General features: G+C 42.0%; 1 non-coding gene across 1 annotated transcript; it reads left to right on the top strand.

Moving 5' to 3' along the window:
- Positions 1 to 11,246: 11,246 nt before the first annotated feature.
- On the top strand, positions 11,247 to 11,321 carry Trnas-uga. The gene has a single exon. It is a non-coding gene; the product is annotated as a tRNA-Ser (tRNA).
- The last annotated feature ends 7,767 nt before the right edge of the window (positions 11,322 to 19,088 follow it).

Below are 19,088 nucleotides of genomic sequence, written 5' to 3'. Positions count from 1 at the left end.
AAGGCAAAAGAACTGATCCCATTGAAAAAGAACACAAAACACCCCTGGAGGGACTCTGGATGTGAAAAAGCGCTGGAAGAAAGAAAGAAAGCCTTTCTGAAGTATAACAGTAAAAAATCCCCAGAAAATCTAGATCACTTCCACAACACCAGAAGACAAGTGGCAAAAACAATCAGACAAGTCAAGAGGAAGTACCTCAAGGAACAGTGTGAGTCTATTGAAGAAAATTTCCGTAACTATAATGTACGAGACTTCTATAAGACCTTTGCTGGGAGAATCAATGGATACGGCTCACGAAATCTATGTTTCAGAAAACCAGATGGAAAACTAGCGCTCACAAATCGGGAAAATTGTGAGAAGCTGGCGAGACACTTTTCCGGACTCTTCAATTGCCCTGAACCTTCTTCAAGATTCCCTCAAGAAACTGCTGTCTACACAAATCCAGAATCCCCACCACCTACACTAGAGGAGATCCAAAGACATATTCGTAGACTGAAAAACAACAAGGCATCCGGAGAAGATAATATCACTGCAGAACTACTTAAAAATCTTGGACCAAATTCCCTCAAAGAACTCACTCAAATCATCACAGACATTTGGCAGACAGAAAAACTACCAGAAGATTGGAAATGCGCCCTAATTCATCCACTGCATAAAAAGGGAGACATGGCAGATATAAACAACTATCGAGGAATCTCCCTTCTCCAAGTAACTTATAAAATCCTCTCAGCTTGTCTTCTTCAACGAACACAAGAACAACTCGAACACAGTATTGGTGAATACCAAGCTGGCTTTCGCCCTCACCGATCCTGTGCAGAACAAATTTTCAATTTGAAGACAACACTAAAATACAAAGCAGTCAGAAACAGTCCGATCATTTGTTCCTTTGTTGATTTCGCAAAGGCTTATGATTCAATCGATAGGCAATCTCTCTTTATTATCCTTGAGGAGCTAGGACTCGATCCGAAAACCCTAAACCTTATCAAAGAAACGCTCACAAACACAACTTCTAAGATAAAATTCCTGGGTGAAATATCAGAGCCCTTCCTGATCAAAACCTGCGTCAGACAAGGTGACGGCTTGTCTCCACTCCTCTTCAACCTTGTCTTAGACAAAGTCATCCGAGAATGGGAAAAAGAACTGAAGAGTCAAAATTACTGGAAGCCTATACAACTAGGAAGATCGAAAGACGGTATTAAAATTTCATGCTTGGCATTTGCAGATGACGTGGCCATTCTAGCAGAAAACGAGACCACAGCAATTAAACAGATAGACATTCTCAAAGAATGCGCCGAAAAAGTTGGGCTACAAATTTCCTTCCAAAAAACTAAATTCATCTGCTCAAAATTTGAAACTCAAAAACTGACTACAAAATATGGACAAATTGAGAGAGTTCCATTCTTTAAATACTTAGGCGAGGTCCTAGAACCGACAGGGGGAGAGAAAACTGCACAAAAAGTTCGACTGCAAAAACTGAAAAGAGCATACTGGAAAACCCACAACATCTACAATAAAAAGTGTCTCTCCATTCACTCAAAAATACGACACTACAATACAGTAATCAAGCCCAAAGCACTATATGCCAGCGAAACACTCACACTCCATAGAAAAGGCGACCTGGGAGGCATCCTGAAAGAGGAACGCAAAATTATCAGAAAGATTCTTGGCCCAAAAAGAACTGAAGATGGATACAGAAAAATTATCTAACCTCGCCGCAGACATCCGGAGAAGAAGACTAAAATTTTACGGTCATATCCACAGACTCCCAACACCCAGACTCTCCCACAAAATTTTAATATACATTGAAAAATTGAAAACCATACCCTGGATAAAAGAAACCAAAACAGATCTAGCAAATGCATAAATAAATTCTTCAGAAGTTATAAACAGAAATGTATACAGGCAAAAAATCAATAGTTGGAAAGTACAACCCGAGAATGAAGTTTGCAAGAGACAGGGGACAAAATGGACAGAGGAAAGAAAGAGAATTCATGGGGAAAAAATGAGAGAAGTTTGGAGAATTAAAAAATTGAATCGGAAAAGCTTTGCGTGATCCGTATGGGTCCAATCGCACATAAGAATAATTACAAATTATCATTTAGGTCTTTAATATACTGAACTGCACTTCGAGTCGCATCCAGGAAGTCCGTTGTTTGACCTGAGTAGGCTCTCAGAGGGCACTCTACAATGATGTGCCGGATCGTCTACTTCTCAGCGCCTCTGTCGCACTTTGGGGATGGTGCTCTTCCCCATTTGTGTAGAGAGTCCGCACATCGACCGTGGCCCGTCCTGGTCCTGTTGAGGATGGTCCAGGTTTTACGTGGTAAGCCAAAGCCTCGAGGACTGTTCGACGGTTTCAGTAAGGTGTTTACCTGTGGTGTTGCTGATTCTTCCCATTCCACTTTCCAGCGTTCTTCAAGACAGAAACTATTTTCCTCCAGATATTTGGCGCATGTTCTCTTCGTAAGTGAGGCGGCGGTATGTGGCTCAGTACAGGTAGCCAGTGAATGGGGGTTGATTTTATTGTACCTGAAATAATCCTCATAGCCTGCTTCAGTACTGTGTCCACCATCTTGGTGTGAGTGCTCTTTAGCCAAACAGGGGAACAGTACTCTGCCGCAGAGTAGACAAGTCCCAAAGCAGAGCATCGCAAGGTAGAGGAGCCCAAGCTGGTACCACATATTTATGAATGATATTGTTCCTAGTACAGATTTTTGCAGCAGTGTTGATGAGGTGTTGTTTGTAGCTCAGAGTTCTATCTAATGTCACTCCCAGGTATTTTGGATTTTTATTATAAGGCAGAATATTGTTATCAAAATATATCTTCAGGCGTATGTTAGCCAATTTATTATTCAGGTGGAAACACATAGCCTCAGTTTCAGTTGGACTAGGTTGTAGTCTCCATTCACGAAAGTACGTTCTCAGCAAGGACAAGTCGCTTGTCAGGACAGTCTCAGTATGCTCCATATCTCGATGTTGTGTAGCTATGGCTCAGTCATCTGCATATCCAAACTTTTCAGCTTTACTATTAGGCGTATCGGCTATATACATGCTGAAAAGTAGCGATGCTAGGACTGATCCTTGGGGCAAGCCACTATTGAGCTTCATTGTTTTGCTCCTATAATTTCCAAGTATCACCTGAAATGGTCTGTTACAGAGCATCTCGTTGGTAAGGTTAGCAATTTTCAAACATGGCACGATGAGGAGTAGTTTGTAAATCAGGCCTTGCCTCCATACAGTATCATAAGCCGCTGTCAGGTCTATAAATACCACGGATGTTTTTTCTTGTCTTTGGAAGCCTGCCTCGATGTAGGAAGTTAGTGAGAGGACTTGATCTGTGCAGCTCCTGTTTGGCCGGAAGCCTGCTTGTTCCACAAGGATACGCTTTAGGATATCTGGACTTATTTTGTTACTTGACTCTCCAGTAGTTTGTAGATCATGCTAAGAAGGACAATTGGGCGGTAGCTGTTTGATTGGTCATTCGGTTTACCTGGTTTCAGTATCGCTATGATTTTTGCTTTCTTAAGGGTATTTGGTATTCTTCCAGTTTCCATCATGCTGGAGAAGACCTGTGCAAGCCATAATTTTGCAAATTTACCGCAGTGAATCAGAAACTCTGGATGAATTCCATCAAAACCTTGGGCATTCCGTGGCTTGATGTCTCTCAGAGCCAGTATTATCTCCGGTTGAGAAGGGCTGCGAGTTTAGTGAAATGTTTCCTACTAAAGATTTCAACTTTTTAAGTTCTTTTTTAACTTTTATGGTATGAGCTCGATCCCCTGGAGCTCTAGAGGTTTTACTGATGTGCGCCGCAACTGTGTTTGGAGAAATAGAGGGTGGGGAAGAGAGGAGGGGAGATGGATGTGGGAAGGAAAGAATCAAGGATGGGGTGCAGGGTCTCAGGGGGGGAAGGAGGAAAATCCACTCTGGAAGAAGGAGGTGGGAAGAAAAATTTGGCTTGGGGAGGGGGGGGGGGGGAAATGCCAGGTTATAGTTGGAAGGAAGGGTAGATGTCATGGCGAAGTTCATCATCCAGGAAGGGGAGGTGCTGGAAGTTGCCTAGATGGAGGGTGTGGAGGTGGAGATAGGAAGGATCGGCAATTGGGGGGGGGGGGGGCGGGTGGACAGGAAGGAGGAAACCAGTGGCCAGAGGGTGGGGGGGGGGGATCAAGCCTGCAGACAATGTAAAGGATGCGGAGATGTTGGAGGAACAGGAGGAGGTGGAGGAAGGGGAGCCATGTGGGGAAAGGAAGACGGATACGGAAGGCAAGACAGAGCGCATGGCGTTCGAGGATTTGGAGGGCCTTGCAAACAGGGGATAGGACAGATGAGAGATTTGTAGGTGTGGAGGATGGTAGAAGGATGCAATCCCCATGACTGGCCAGACAGGAGTTTCAGAAGGCGAAGGCAGGAATGGGCTTTCGGCTGAATGGTCTGGAGATGAGGGGTCCGGGTGAGATGACGGTCGAGGATGAGGCCAAGGTATCTCAGGGTGGGGGTGAGCTGAATGGGACGACCATAAAGGGTGAAGTAGAAATCATGGAGACGAAAGGTGCGGCCTATGATGATTGCCTGACGAAGACATTCTCCGCTCTGTCGTATATAGTCCGCTAATGGTGCTTCCGCGCATGTGTTGAAGTCGCGGAGTCAGAAGGACCACACCGCCCAGCGGCAGCGCCCTCGCTGGTGGAACTGCAGTACTCAGTTGCCGTCGCTATTGTCGCTGGACGCCGCTATCGAAGTCTTTTGGCGTCTTCGTCTCGAGCAAATTTCGGAGATGACCGGAATTCACTCATTATCGGTTGGTAGCCCCTGTCCGGTTCATTAGATTTTCTGCAATGCGTATTTCAACGGATTCTTTGACAATGGAGTCCCAAAAGGTTATTGCTGAGACCAAAATCGAAGTTTCGTTATATTCCATTGAATGTCCATTGGAAATACAATGTTCCACAACTGCAGACTTACTGGGTTGAAGTAGGCGAGTAGAACGTTGATGTTCTGTACAACACCCTTCTACTGTACGCATTGTCTGTCCTATATAGGCCATACCACATTGACACCGTATTTTATAAATTCCCACCTTCACCGATCCTGGCAAAACTGAAATCTTAGAAAGTCGACGATAAACCACTTCCACACGAAAATTATTAAGAATCCTCACTATTTTGAAGGAGATATTTCCAACGAAGGGAAGAAAAGCCATGGACTTGGTTGGAGCGTTCTCCTCTTTACCCACTTCCTGGTTCCTGACTTTAGATGAGAGAGCCCTGTTAATTTGCCGGGTCGAGTATCCATTGTCTCTGAACACCGTCCTTAAATGTGCAAGTTCCTTTCGCAAATTCTCTGCATCCGACACTGTATGTACCCTGTGCACAAGGGTTTTAAGTACACTCATGGTTCAGGATGGGTGATGGCAACTCGAAGAATGCAAGTACAAATCAGTGTGAGTGGGTTTACGATAAACAGAATGTCCCAATGGGCCGTCACTCTTCCGTTTAACCAAAACATCCAGGAACGGAATGCAACCGTCTTTCTCTAGTGCCATAGTAAATCGAAAATTCTCGTGGATGGAGTTAAGATGATGAAAAAACTCCATCAAATTTCTTCTCCACGGGGCCACACTATGAAAGTATCATCAACGTATCTCCAAAAAACAGTTGGTTTACAAACAGCTGATTCAGGTACTCTTTCCTCAAAATCCTCCACAACAAAGTTAGCCACTAGAGGAGACAGGGGGCTGCCCATGGTGACACCGTCAGACTTTTTAAAATATTCCTGGTTAAACATAAAATTGGTTAGGAAAGAGCATGTCGAAACAAATCAGTGTGTCTGATTCAAACTGTTGACCAATTAGCGTCAAGTAATCCGCAAGAGGTACTTTTGCGAAAAGGAAAACTGCATCAAAACTCACTAGAAGCTCCGAACTACTTAAATGGAGAGCCCTCAGTCTGTTGATAAAATCAGCAGAGTTCCGTAAATGGTATGAACATTTGCCAACCAATGGTCTCAGCAAAGAAGCTAGATGTTTGGCTAAATCATATGCGGGTGCGTCAGTATCACTCACTATGGGCCGTAAAGGAAGACCTTCTTTATGTACTTTAGGAAGACCATACAGTCTCGGTAGTATGCTGCCATCTTGTCTTAACCGCTGGAGCTAACGAGGAAGAGTTCAAAAGTTCACACGCTTTCCGTTGCGCAGGTGCTGTTGGGTCTTGATCATCTTCCTGTACATAGTATCACCAGGTAGACTATAAATCTTCTCTAAATAACACCTACAAGATATCAAAATGGTAGAATTACTTTTATCAGCCTTCAGCACCACTATTTCCGGATCTTCTCGAAGGTTCCGTAGTGCAACCCTTTTCTTCAGCTGTTATATTATTGCGTTGGGGAGGAACTTTCAGGATAACCCTACTTTTTTCTTCAGTAGCGTCCATAAGAAGGCGACGTACAGCTTGTTCAACACCTGCAGGGTGCAGCTTTTTTAAATAGATGGACGAGTGAAATATGTAAAGTAAGGATAACTTTCAACGCGACTTGTGGCGGCTCTACAATTTTAATTTTTAAGTTGTTGTTTACTGTTATAAAAGCACTGGCTGAAGCAGTCCTCCAAATGTGCCCAAATTATCAACAGCAGCACGTTCCATTTTCAATAGGTACCATGCAGTAAGTGTTAAAGCAAATAGATTTTGATATAATTTTTAATGTTAATAATGTTTGGTTTGACGAGTATCGTACTGCCACAATAGTCGCTCATGTGTTTGAACTGAAAAGAGCCATCCGCTCACACAAGCGTAATTTATATGTTTTACTTGAAAAACTTACAACTGTTTGGGTAATGAATGTGATAGGGATAAGTAAGAAACTTTGTATAACTTCGTTTAGTATTACGATACCATGGCAAAAGAAAACTTGTATAACATATACAGTAGTAGGTCGATTGAGCGAGTCTTTAAGAAAGCAGGCAAAGTTAGTTTGCAGGCTTTTTCGCTGGTATAGTTTCGCTGAGGCTATTGCCTGTGGTTTGTTGTAAAGTTTTTGTGTGTGGTTAGTATTTGAGCATTTAGGACAATGCATAAATTTCAGATATCGCACTCAATATTTAAAGATTCCGTGTACGAGCGCTACAACTTTTATTAGTGACAGACTTTAGCAGTATTGTGTGTGTGTGTGTGTGTGTGTGTGTGTGTGTGTATGTGTGCTTGTGTGTGTGTGTGTGTGTGTGTGTGTGTGTGTGTGTGTGTGTGTGTGAATAGAAAGGAGTTGGTGATTATTACAGTGACTTGTTTGCGGTACGAACATTAAAATAGAAAACGTATGAAACATTGCGCACCGCTCTGCTTGCTATTCACTGTTTTATTCGAAACACTTAACCATAATAGAATTATATGGGCACCTCTCGTATATGGTTGCCTTACTTGTAATAAACTTTGCAAAATTAATATTTAATTCAGTGCTTTCACCCTGGGATGAATTTTCCTTCACCAATATTTAATTAAATCTTTATCAGTGTAACTCTCGTAATTTCTGGGTTGTCAAATTTTATAATTATACTAACGATTCTGCTTGACACATAAGTTTTGTGTTATTAAGGCCAAAAGCCAAGAGTGTGAAACCGAACCCGGTGTAACGGATCACGTACTTATCTAGATTGCATGCTTGCCCAGCTAGATGGTGACTGTTATCTTTTCTCTCTATTATAGAAGACCATTGGCGATAATGTCAGAGGACGAATGGTCAGTATTCAGTAATGTGACAAGAACGATAATTCGAAGCAAAAATGACTAATAAACACGGCCACTGAAATCCATACCTTAAGAGCTTTGAGCACTTGTGCAGTAAAAGAGCGAAACTGACGTTCTCATAACTCTTAAGATATTCACTTCGGAGTTCGTGTTTAGCGAACAGTTCTTCTTGTTTCGGCCCATACTATCTCCTCCGAAATTACGAAACGCAAAGAGCTTGCAATAGAATAAATTTGTTTCACAACTCTTAACGTATGCATTTTCGACCGCTGTTCACCAGACTTTGTTCTTTCGAATGATGGTTGCTGTAATATTTAAGCATTAAGACCATTCCACCCTATATAAATTGAAGGGCTTGCATCCCCCAAATCCCGTCGTACAGGTGTACATGGTAACGGCCTGAAGAGACAGGAAGAAACCAGCCGGATTACTTCATGGCGAGACGAAGGTTACAAAATCAGATACTGGATTGTAAGGGTTACCTGGGGGGCAGATTTTGGCTGAGACCACAATTTAGTAATGATGAAGAATTAACTTTTTTAAAAGAATCGGCAGGAACAATCAACGTGGAAGAAAATGGTGTACTGGAGAAATGATGGAATGTGACGTTTTCTGAGACGTTAAATGCTGCGATAATGAATGCCACATTCGACAGTTCAGTGGAAGAGAATTGGACACCACTAGAAAGATAAATCACACAAGTAACATAGACAAAAATAGTTATAAGGAAGGTAACTGCAGAGAAACCCTGGTTAACAGAGATACACTTCAACTGGTTGACCAAAATGGAAAGTATGAAACTGCTCAGGATAGGACAGGATTACAACCATATAAATAACTTAAAATAGAATAGAAAGTTCAGGGAAGCTAAATCGAAATGGCAAAAGAAATAGTCGCTGAAAAGATTGAATAAGTATACAGAAGAGTCAAAACAGGCTTAAATGAACTTCAAAGAAAGTGTCAGCATTAAAACTGCAGGAAGAATACCGCTGTTAAATGTAAAGGGTAGAGGAAATAGTCGGAAAGAATGTTGAAGCCCTCTACGAGGGGAAGAGAGACTAACTACTGACGTGTTAAAAAATTGGAAGTTGTTTTATAACACAAATGGAAGCCAGTATTAAAGTGGGAGCTAGGCGTGCCTTTGGACAGCTTGCAGTCGAATAAGACATAAGGTGTAGGTACCATTTCATCGTAATTACTGCAGTCATTGGAGGAAATAGCAGCCCAAGTTAGTGTGAGGAATCTATGAGGGACATATCATCAGACTTTCGAAAATTCGTCATCGACACATTCCGAAGAGAACGAGAGCAGATGAATGTGAGAATTATCAAACAGTCAATTTGAAAGGTCTTGCATTCAAATTACTTTCAAGACTCATATATATAAGAATTTAAGAGAAAATTTATGACTTCTTGGGTGGCGATCAGTTGTGCTTTATGAAAGGTACAGGCGCCAGAGATGTGGTTCTCATATTGTACTTGATAAATAGAGCAAGATACAGCGTAAGATTGTCCACCTAGAGTGTAAAACGGTGCGTTATCTTCGAAATTTACATAAGGAAACAAAAAGTAACAAGATAATAAAGTGGTCGTATTGAATAGAGTGTAAGACATGGATGTAGTCTTTCTCCCCTACAGTTTAAGCCGTTCATCGAAGATGCCATGTCCGAAATAAAGATGGGTTCAGGAGTGGGGTTAATGTCAACGACAGTATTCGCTGATAACATGGCTATCCTCAGTGAAAGCTAAGAAGGAATTACAGGAGACACGGAATGCAATAAACAATGTATGGAGCACTGAAGGTGAAAGTAAGGAGGAGTAGCGAAGACGATATTTGTGATTAACATAAGATGAAAACGATACCACAAAGTAGGCGAAGTCGGAGCTTCTACTACCTTGGTAGCAAAATAATGAATGATGGAAGAAGCAAGTATTACATAAAAAGCAGACTAGTACAAGTTAGAGGGCATTCATAGCCAAAAAAAGTTTACTAGCTTCAATGAGCGGCGTTGATTTGGGGATAAAATTTCTGAGAATGTAATTCTGGATCACATAATTGTGTGGGAATGAAGAAGCAGAGAAAGAAGGGAATCGAAGCGTTTGAGAGGCGGTGGATATGAGGATGCTAAAAAATGGATCGACTGACAGAATCAGAAATGACGTTCGCCATAGAATTTTTGAGGAAATAAATATAAAATTTGCAAGATGGAAAACAATAGGACATATATTAATATATTAGGGAACAACTTCAGAGCTAAAAAGCTACTCTTTGATGAGGAATCTGTAACAAGAGGGGAATTTTTGGCGGGCTGCATCATAGCTTGATGATAGAAAAAGAAAACAGCCATTTTTCTTCAACCTGCTGCAAAGACATTGAATTTTCTCTCTTCAGCACATGTAACATCAATCGTGCACTGACTCTTTGTAAATATGGCCAGTTAGAAACTGGTGCCTTGCACCTTGGTTCACTTTCACACAATGGCTCCTTTTACTTTACTCTTCTCGCTTGATTACCCTCCGGGCGGCTAATTCACCTATTTCTTTACGACTATCTTGCAGCAGGAGAATTGTAGATTTAGGTGCACTCATTCGAGTATTATGCTTAATTTCCGTTATGATTAATAGCAATTCTTTCTAATTTAGCTTCCTTCGCTGCCCTTTTTAAGGGTGATTCTCTTTCTCAAGCCACGTTATTTTGTCCACAACCATACTTCCGGCTATACTCAGCGTCGTAACAACATCGCTGTCAGTGAAGCGCTTCGAACTGTGAAAGATGGCAAATTTCTCACGGATCGTAGTGTTAAAAGGGGCAGTCAAATGAAAACCGAACACCCCCACAACGGAACCATGGAATCGTTCCATTCACTATACACGTTTGGATATTCAACCCACTGGGAGATAACACGATCAATTCCTGTTTCGTAGCATTTGGTCGGCCGCTGACAGATCCACATCCGCACCCACTCTGATTCCTCTGCTCGTCGAGATCCTCGAGAATAGAAGCACAATCTGCGCAGTGCAATGGAGTCGCTTTGCAGAAACTGCGTCGCGCCTTAAAACATTCAGGAATGCTGTCGGATGGAAGCATTCTGGTGCACTTTACCGCCCGCCCTCACACTGCAAGTCCGACGAAGGCTACGAAAAAGGAACTGAGCGTCTCGTCTCCCAGTGGGATAAATGTCTTATGGCGTGTGGGGATTACTGAATGGAAACATCCCATATCCCCGTTATGGCAGGTGTTCGGTTTTCGTTTGATTGACTCTCACAGTTCCTTTGCGCCCTTTTGTGACCTTGTTGATAAACAACTAAAATATGTACGGTATAACGGACGTTTGGATGAAATCGACAAACTAAATACGAACGAAAACAGAAGGCTATGTTACCGAGTCTGTTACCATAACAGTTCATTGCTGCAAGGTTCGCAGGAGAGCTTCTGTAAAGTTTGGAAGGTAAGAGACGAGGTACTGGCGGAAGTACAGCTGTGAGGACGGGGCGTGAGTCGTGCTTGGGTAGCTCAGTTGGTAGAGCACTTGCCCGTGAAAGGCAAAGGTCCCGAGTTCGAGTCTCGGTCCGGCACACAGTTTTAATCTGCCAGGAAGTTTCATATCAGCGCACACTCCGCTGCAGAGTGAAAATCTCATTCTGGAATTATTTAATAGCTACCTCGCTATAGATCTGAAGCACTCTTGTGTATGTTTGATACATAATAATTCTATGGACATTGAAAAATATTAAATATAACGTCTGATCGAGTATTAATGACAGTCTGTAGTAAGCGAGTGATAGTAAGGGAGACGCTTGACAAGCTGCAGAATGACACCTAAGAAGTTTTTCCGCGATAATGTTACGAACTGCCTGGGATGACAGAGAAAGGTAAATATATCAGTGTGCGATATGAGACAATGGACGGGAAACAACCGAACGAAAATCGTTCTCATGTCTTTGACAGTGGACCCTTAGCTTTCCATTTTGTGACAGGTGGTAGTATGAACGAAAACAAAAAAAAAAAAGTCTAGTAAACATGCGCTCTAAAGTGCGTAACTTACAAGCTATGAGCACTTCTTCAACATTGTTAATGTGAAACACATCTCTTATACTGAGTAATTGCTGATAGCTCTTAAAGTATTCATTTTGAACCCATTTTTACTATGAAATTTTTTTTTGGTTTCGTCCATAATACATCCACCCAGCGTATGGAAATAAAAGAGCTTGCAGTAGAAGAGGTACACTGTCAGAGGTGTCTGAACAATTTTCGCTCAAATTTCGACTCGGTTTTCTCCGTAACAGGCCCTCCTGCTTCAATCTGATAGATTTACTCTTCTCCATCATTCCTCAAAGTTTGTAACATTATGTACTTGAGACAGTGATACGGCGCAGGTGAGGAAATGATTAGCTGGTAATTGCTGTGGGAGAGGCGCGGTGGTTTTGTTGATAACTTTTGGAGAGACGTTGCCGGGCATGTGAAAATAATTCATATGCTCTTTCGATTGATTTACCTCTTGCGCAACTGATTTAGACTCCTTTGTCTACTTGCAGAATACGTTCGGATACCGTATTTTTACTGATACTTGTCGTTGTTGTTGTGCTCTTCAGTCCAGAGGCTAGTTTGATTCAGGTCTCCATGCTGTTCTATCCTGTGCAAGCCTCTTCGTCTTCCAATAACTACTGCAACCTATATACTTCTAAATCCGCTTACTTTATTCGTCTCTTAGGTTCCCTTTACAATTTTTAACCCCCACACTTCCATCCGATACTACGTTGTCGATCCCTTGACGTCTCAGAATGTGCCGTATCAACCGATCTCTTCTTTTAGTCAAGTTGTGCCCAAAATTTTTTGAGTCCTCAATTCTATTCGCTACACCCTCATTAGTTATTTGATCTACCCACCTCTTATTCAGAATTCTTCTGCAGTACCACATTTCAAAAGCCGCTTCGTGTCTAAACTGTTTGTCGCCAATGTTTGTCGCTCAAGTTTATTGCCCACGCATTTCTTGCCATTGTCGGTTTACATTTTATATCCTTTCTACTCCGGCCACCATCATAGCATAGCCACCAAGATAGCAAAACTCATCTACTACTTTAAGCGTCTCGTTTCCTAATCCGATTCCCTTAGCATCACCTCATTTAATAGGACTCCATTCCAATATCCTTCTTCTCCTTTTATTGATGTTCATGTTATATCCTCCTTTCAAGACACTGTCCACTCCGTTCAACTGATGTTCCAAGTCCCTTCGCTGTCATGAGAGAGTTACAATGTTATCGGAAAACGTCAAAGTTTTTAATTTTTCTCCCTCAATTTTAATTCCTATTACAAATTTTTCTTTGGTTTCCTTTACTGCTTGCTCAACATACAGATTTTACACCACATGGGAGAGGCTACAAACCTTACTCACCTCAACCGCTGCTTTCGTTTAACGCCCCTAAACTGTTATAACGGCTGCCTGGATTGTATACAAGTTGTAAGTAGAAATCGCTCCCTGCATTTTACCTCTACTTCCATCTGATTTTCAAGGAGTTTATTCCAGCCAACATTGTCAAAAGTTTTCTCTGAGTCTACAAATGCCCAGAAATCGAAATCGATCATCCACGAGGTCGGCTTCCACCAGTTTTTCCATAATTGTGTAAAGAATTCGTGAAAGTATTTGGAACCATGACTTATTAAACTGATAATTGGGTAATACTCACACTTCTCAGCAACTGCTTTATTTGGAAATGGAATTATTATCATTTACTAATAGAGTGTATTTCAAACGATAGCGTACCTCCATCCTACCGTCTGTATTTATCACATTAAAAAGTTACGTTTATCAGAGAAAAACAACTAAACGGAGTTTATTAATGCCTCCGGCAGTGAGAGCGTACCCTGTACGGTCACATTAATAAGAGGGTTGGAACTTAAATAGTGGCAACTATTTATTCACAATCGATACAAAAGACTTACATGTTTACACCTTTTACTGTACTTAAAGTAATCATCAGCGTTGTGTAGAACCCGTTGCCAGCGATGTGGAAGGCGTAGTATACCGTTAGAAGAGCCTGTTCTGATGATAGTGCGAATGGAGTGGTCTAAAGTTATGATGATTCTCGTGCACGACTGTGATGGTGTTTTCCTAACGCATTACGTTCCTCCATGGCAGACCGTCAACGCACAGTATTACTGTTCGTTTTTAGAGCATCATCTGCGACCAGCTTTGCGAAAGAAGCGGCGACACTTCCTGCACAACTCACTCATCATTTTGTACGACAATGCGCCAGCGCACACAGCGTAAGCTGCGGCTGCTCTGTTCGGTCGATGGGACTGGGAAGTACTGTACCATCCTCCATACTGCCCGGACCTAAGTCCTTGTGACTTTGTTTTGAGTCCGAAGATAAAGGAACCACATCGTGGCATTCGCTTCAGAACTGTTCGAGAGATTCGACAGGCAGTAGACCGCCCATTCGCACCATCAACAGAACAGGCTCTGCTAACGGTATACTACGCCATCCACATTGCTGGCAACGAGTTCTACACAACGCAGGTAACTACTCTGAAGGACAGTAACAGGCGCAAACATGTAACTCTTTTCTATCGATTGTGAATAAATAGTTGCCACTGTTTAAGTTCAAACCCTAGTACAACTAACTGTCAAAAGCCCGAATAACCATATTTTGCAGCGCGTATCGCCGAAAAATTTGCAGAAAGAGAGTCAATGAAATTCTGGAAGGTACCGACAGGGTTGGGGAGCCATACCGCCTCCAATGCCGTGGCCAGCTACGCTAGGTTTCTTGGTTGAGGATCCATGGCATGAACAGCCCGATCGAGGTGGTCCAACTGATACTCGATTAAATTCTAGAAGTTTGGCGGCCAGGGGAGTACATCAGAACTCACCTACCGATGCCCTTCAAACTACACACGTACTCTGCAAGCTGTGTGACACGTTGCATGTCTTGTTCGTAGATCCAATCGCTCCACGGAAAAACATACTACTTGTAGTGGTGGACATGTTCCCCACGGATAGATTTGTACTTGTGTTGATCCATTGAGATTTCCAGTATGATAAGATCGCCAAGCGAATGCCACGAAAACATTCCCTGACCATAACACACCCCCCTTTGGTCTAGACCCTTCCGATGATTAATGCAGGGTGTTTGCTTTTAGGCATTTCATGCTGTACACGCCAACGACTATTTTTCATCTGAAAAGGCCTCCTGTTACGACTCAGTGGGCGTCCAGTTGGCATACTGGCGTGTAAATTGCAGCCTTCGTCATAGATTGACGACAGTCAGCTTGGATGCCTCAATCAGGCACCCACTGCTGAAAAACGTTCGCTGATGGGTCGTTGAGATACTCGTACTACTGTCGGTAGCCTCTTGGTTCACACAGGCGGTCAGTTGCTTAACAATTACAACTCTATTCGCCTGTACACATTTCCATAGCCATATGGCCCGTGATATACCACAGTTGCCTCAGGGCCGGTTTTGGATAACGATTTTTTGCCAGATACGATATGCTTTAACTACGGCGGCAGACGCACAATTCACAAGCTTAGCCGTTACTAATATGATTCCGCTCTTGGCCCAGAAGCCAATGATTATTACCTTTTGGATGTCGGACAAATCGCTCCGATTCCGCATTTTGACTGCACTATTTTCCACGTCTCCCTAGCACGCTTCGTATATTTTCCATTGGTAGTGCTGCCACCTACCGTCTGTGAGACGTTTGATGGCGAACATATGCCGAGATCATATTAATGTGACCAACGAGATCCTTGAAGTTAGCAAACTGCCTTTGGCCAAGGGTGCATTGTTACTGACTGGAACAATACGCTCGAGCGTGCACACACACACACACACACGCACACACACACACACACACACACACATACACACACACATTTCACAGAAGACCGAAGTTCTATTCATTGATCTACATAAGCAGTATGCAGCAAGAGAAAATAAAGTCGAGGTCCTGCAGCAGTATGTGGGCAGTGTTCACCATGAGGTGAGCCACCTCATGGTGAACACTGCCCACATACTGCTGCAGGGCGTCGATGAAGACGGACCGAGAACGTATAATTTACTTATTAACAATGAAACGGTGGATATTGTGTAGCTTTGCCTTTCAGTTTATTCCCTTTAGCAAGCCTCCAACAACATGATCCCGGAGCAAGTCAAAGACAAGCACCTCAATAGTCGTCGAGAGGTGGTCACATAGCGCAGAAAGCAGTTGACTTTCACTGCGTACTGTAGCCTTGGCGCTAGGATGTTGGCAATCTTGGTATCCCTCGGACTAACGGCAAAATTGGCGGCTCTTTTACAGCACAAAGACCCCCGAAGCGGCTTCCGTGCCTTAATTTGCAACACTGCTGTCAATTTAAATACATATGTCATAGCTGTCGCACTACATCGAAGGAAGGTAGAAGTGAGGGACAGTTGAATGAGGTAACTACAGTTGAGTCGTCGTAAGTCGATCCCTGACAGTTGCGATGGGCTGGGCACGGGAGTTTTGCGGACCTGCCTCAGCCGATAACGTTACGCCATTTCGTAAACGTCTCCATGGCAACGTATCAGTGTTGGCACAGCTCTGTAGACGGCTACTGTTATCGCCAGCAGCCGTTAGCGCCTTGCAGTAGAAAGCTGGCAACAGCGCTGTGAGCTCTCAGAGGTCTTTCTACGTATTCTTGTCTATAGCTGTTCTGGCAGTTTACAGTTATTACAGTCAACTGACAGATTAAATATTGGTACACTACGAATAAGGAGTGATTAATTCTTTGTCGTTATATGCCACCCACTAATTCCTCCAATTGGCAATATCATTCTAAGTTCTACATTTACGCTACGTCTATTTAAAGAGAGGACGGCAGCTGTAGTCTTTCGCATCCATTTGGGAAACGAATTGCTGCATGACGTGCGCTTCTCAGAAAAGCTTCTTTCCAGGAGTGTAACAACATCTTTCTTCGTCACACGTAATGACGATGATGGTGTGATGGGTCAAAATGGGTCAAAATAAGGCTAACGCGTCACATATGGGAGACGTCGAAATTCCTTAGGTTGAATAGTAATGAAAATCTGATTATTCAATTCTGTAAAAAGAAATTTTACATACATTGTTAGTTAAACTGAAATTTGACTATAAGGTTTTAGAAGTAGTAGAGGGGGAGGGGGGGGAGAGGAAGTGAGACGACAATAAAGCTCCCAGCTTGTGTCAACTGAGAAATGAGACATACAACTGAAGTTAGTGTCATGGATACTAATGAACACCTACAAAAATGAAGATGGCTGCCATGAAGTCAACGGACAGCCGTTATATACAAGCTATGGAATAAGAAAGGTTGTTTTTTAAGACAGCTGAGCTTTTGGTTTGGAGTAGAGCGTGTTGGTCGGCGGAGTACGGTCATTTCGTTGTTAACAGAGAACCGTTTCCTTGGAGGTGAATTGATTACATCTTGATCTGTTCAGAGGCTGAGTTCCGGTTAATAATGTTTTAATTTTATTTCCTTCGAGTTTCGGAAAGAAGAGGCAAAATCATTATTTATTACAGTAATAAGTGATCTTGGTAATAGAATATTATATTGCGAAAAAGTAGTGATCTTAAGTTGATCACGAAGTAAACCTTGTCTCCAACGGGTTTGAACATAGGTTTGCGGGAGCGTTAGATCTGTAATTTTACCGATCGGTATCCTGAAATAGCAACCCTCCAAGGGCAGCACTTTGTATTATGATATTGGTGGTTGTTTTCTTTTTTTAGTATTGTGATAGCGGGTTAATTTCAGCGTTACAATACTCTCATTAATGTTTGATGGTGAAACAGATACTACTGTTAATGTTTTCCAAATAGTTCAGACTGTTGTAGGTAATGATGGTCATTAGCCCTGTATGGAAAATTTTTTTCTCATCCAGTCTACAGGAGAAGATTTTGGAACTATTGGAAGTAAGAATCAGTATTATTTGTCACTTAAAAAAAGGGCCTGCTTCAAATATCCACCACTTTTTGTAACCAGTGTATCTGGGATACCTGCGAATAGTGTGGGGCAACGTCAGAGGGGGAAGAGTTTTCCTGTAACGTACAGGAAACAGGGTACAAATGGTGGTGGCAATCACCTTTCTTTTATTTCTAGGAGAAAGCTGCATTATATTTATTTGGGGAACACTGTGATAGTCGAAGACAGGGAGTTTATTGACGATCATAAACGAAAAGAATATTACTTTGCAATATCGGAAATTCAAAAAAAGGTTTAATATTTTGTTTTGCCATTCCCGAAATGGATGTGAAATTTGATCACCAAAGCAAATAAATTGAAAACATACTGTGCTTCAGTTAAAATTAGTAAAGGAACCATAGTATTTTTAATAGAGTGAAGAGCCTGCACTGGACGTGTTAGTCGGAGAAATCAATGAGAAATTATTTAATTCTGATTGTATGAGAAAAATTACGCGGTCGTGTGTATTCTGAAAATCATTACACAAAAGAAAAGATGTTTTACGTAAGAAAAAGTAATCGCCTTCTAAATCAGTTAATGACATTATTGACCAGAAACCTGATACAGACTGAAACAAAATCGCTAAATTGGTGTTAAACTGTGACTGACAAAAGAAAGGTGATAAACGAAAAAGCACTTTGCAGAATATTGCACCAGTGTCGTGTGCGCTTCCATTCATAATGTATAAAATATTTTGCCAAGAACCGGAGGAGAAGTCAATGAATGCAATCTTTCCTTCTCTTACTGATGAACGTATTATTAGGTAAACAATCTGAAAAGAGAAACCTGTACTTAGAAGACATCTGCAGATGCCGAGTGTATGACTTAATGAAGTAAAAACTTTTATTTTCATAGTTTTGATGAAATACACAAGAAATGTAGGATATTCAGGCTGTAACGTCGAATCGACAAAACCATAGCCTTTTGTAGTGTTTGAGATTGTTAGTTGCCTAGACGGATTCATATTTCCTTCGATGGTTGTAATACAAAGGAGCATAATGTTATACTCCTAATATCAGCACTGCCATTTCTTTAATCGTGTGAGGGTACTTGCTTTAGTTAATAATCTTTCTTTTTTTGTACGATAATGTAGATAGAAGAAGCAGTAATTTTGAAATATCGATAAATTATGATATCTACACCATGCCCTTCTTCCGCTGTCATTGAAATAGTGTTGCTCCAAATGACCGATTAATGTACACTGCTTAACAGTTGTTAAGGAGGCACCTGCTAAGTAACGATTGTCAGATGCTACCAACAACCGACAACTGCAACAGGACACCAAGATGATAGTAAAAGGAAATACTGTATAGAGGGCGGTATGTGTTAACTGCAGCCAATCCTGTGCACGAACGCTCTGTATCTATTCGACAGTCCACGCAGTA

This window comes from Schistocerca piceifrons, chromosome 3 (assembly GCF_021461385.2).
Source record: "Schistocerca piceifrons isolate TAMUIC-IGC-003096 chromosome 3, iqSchPice1.1, whole genome shotgun sequence".
NCBI classification, from domain to species: domain Eukaryota; kingdom Metazoa; phylum Arthropoda; class Insecta; order Orthoptera; family Acrididae; genus Schistocerca; species Schistocerca piceifrons.
This window is presented reverse-complemented; position numbering and strand designations above follow the sequence as displayed.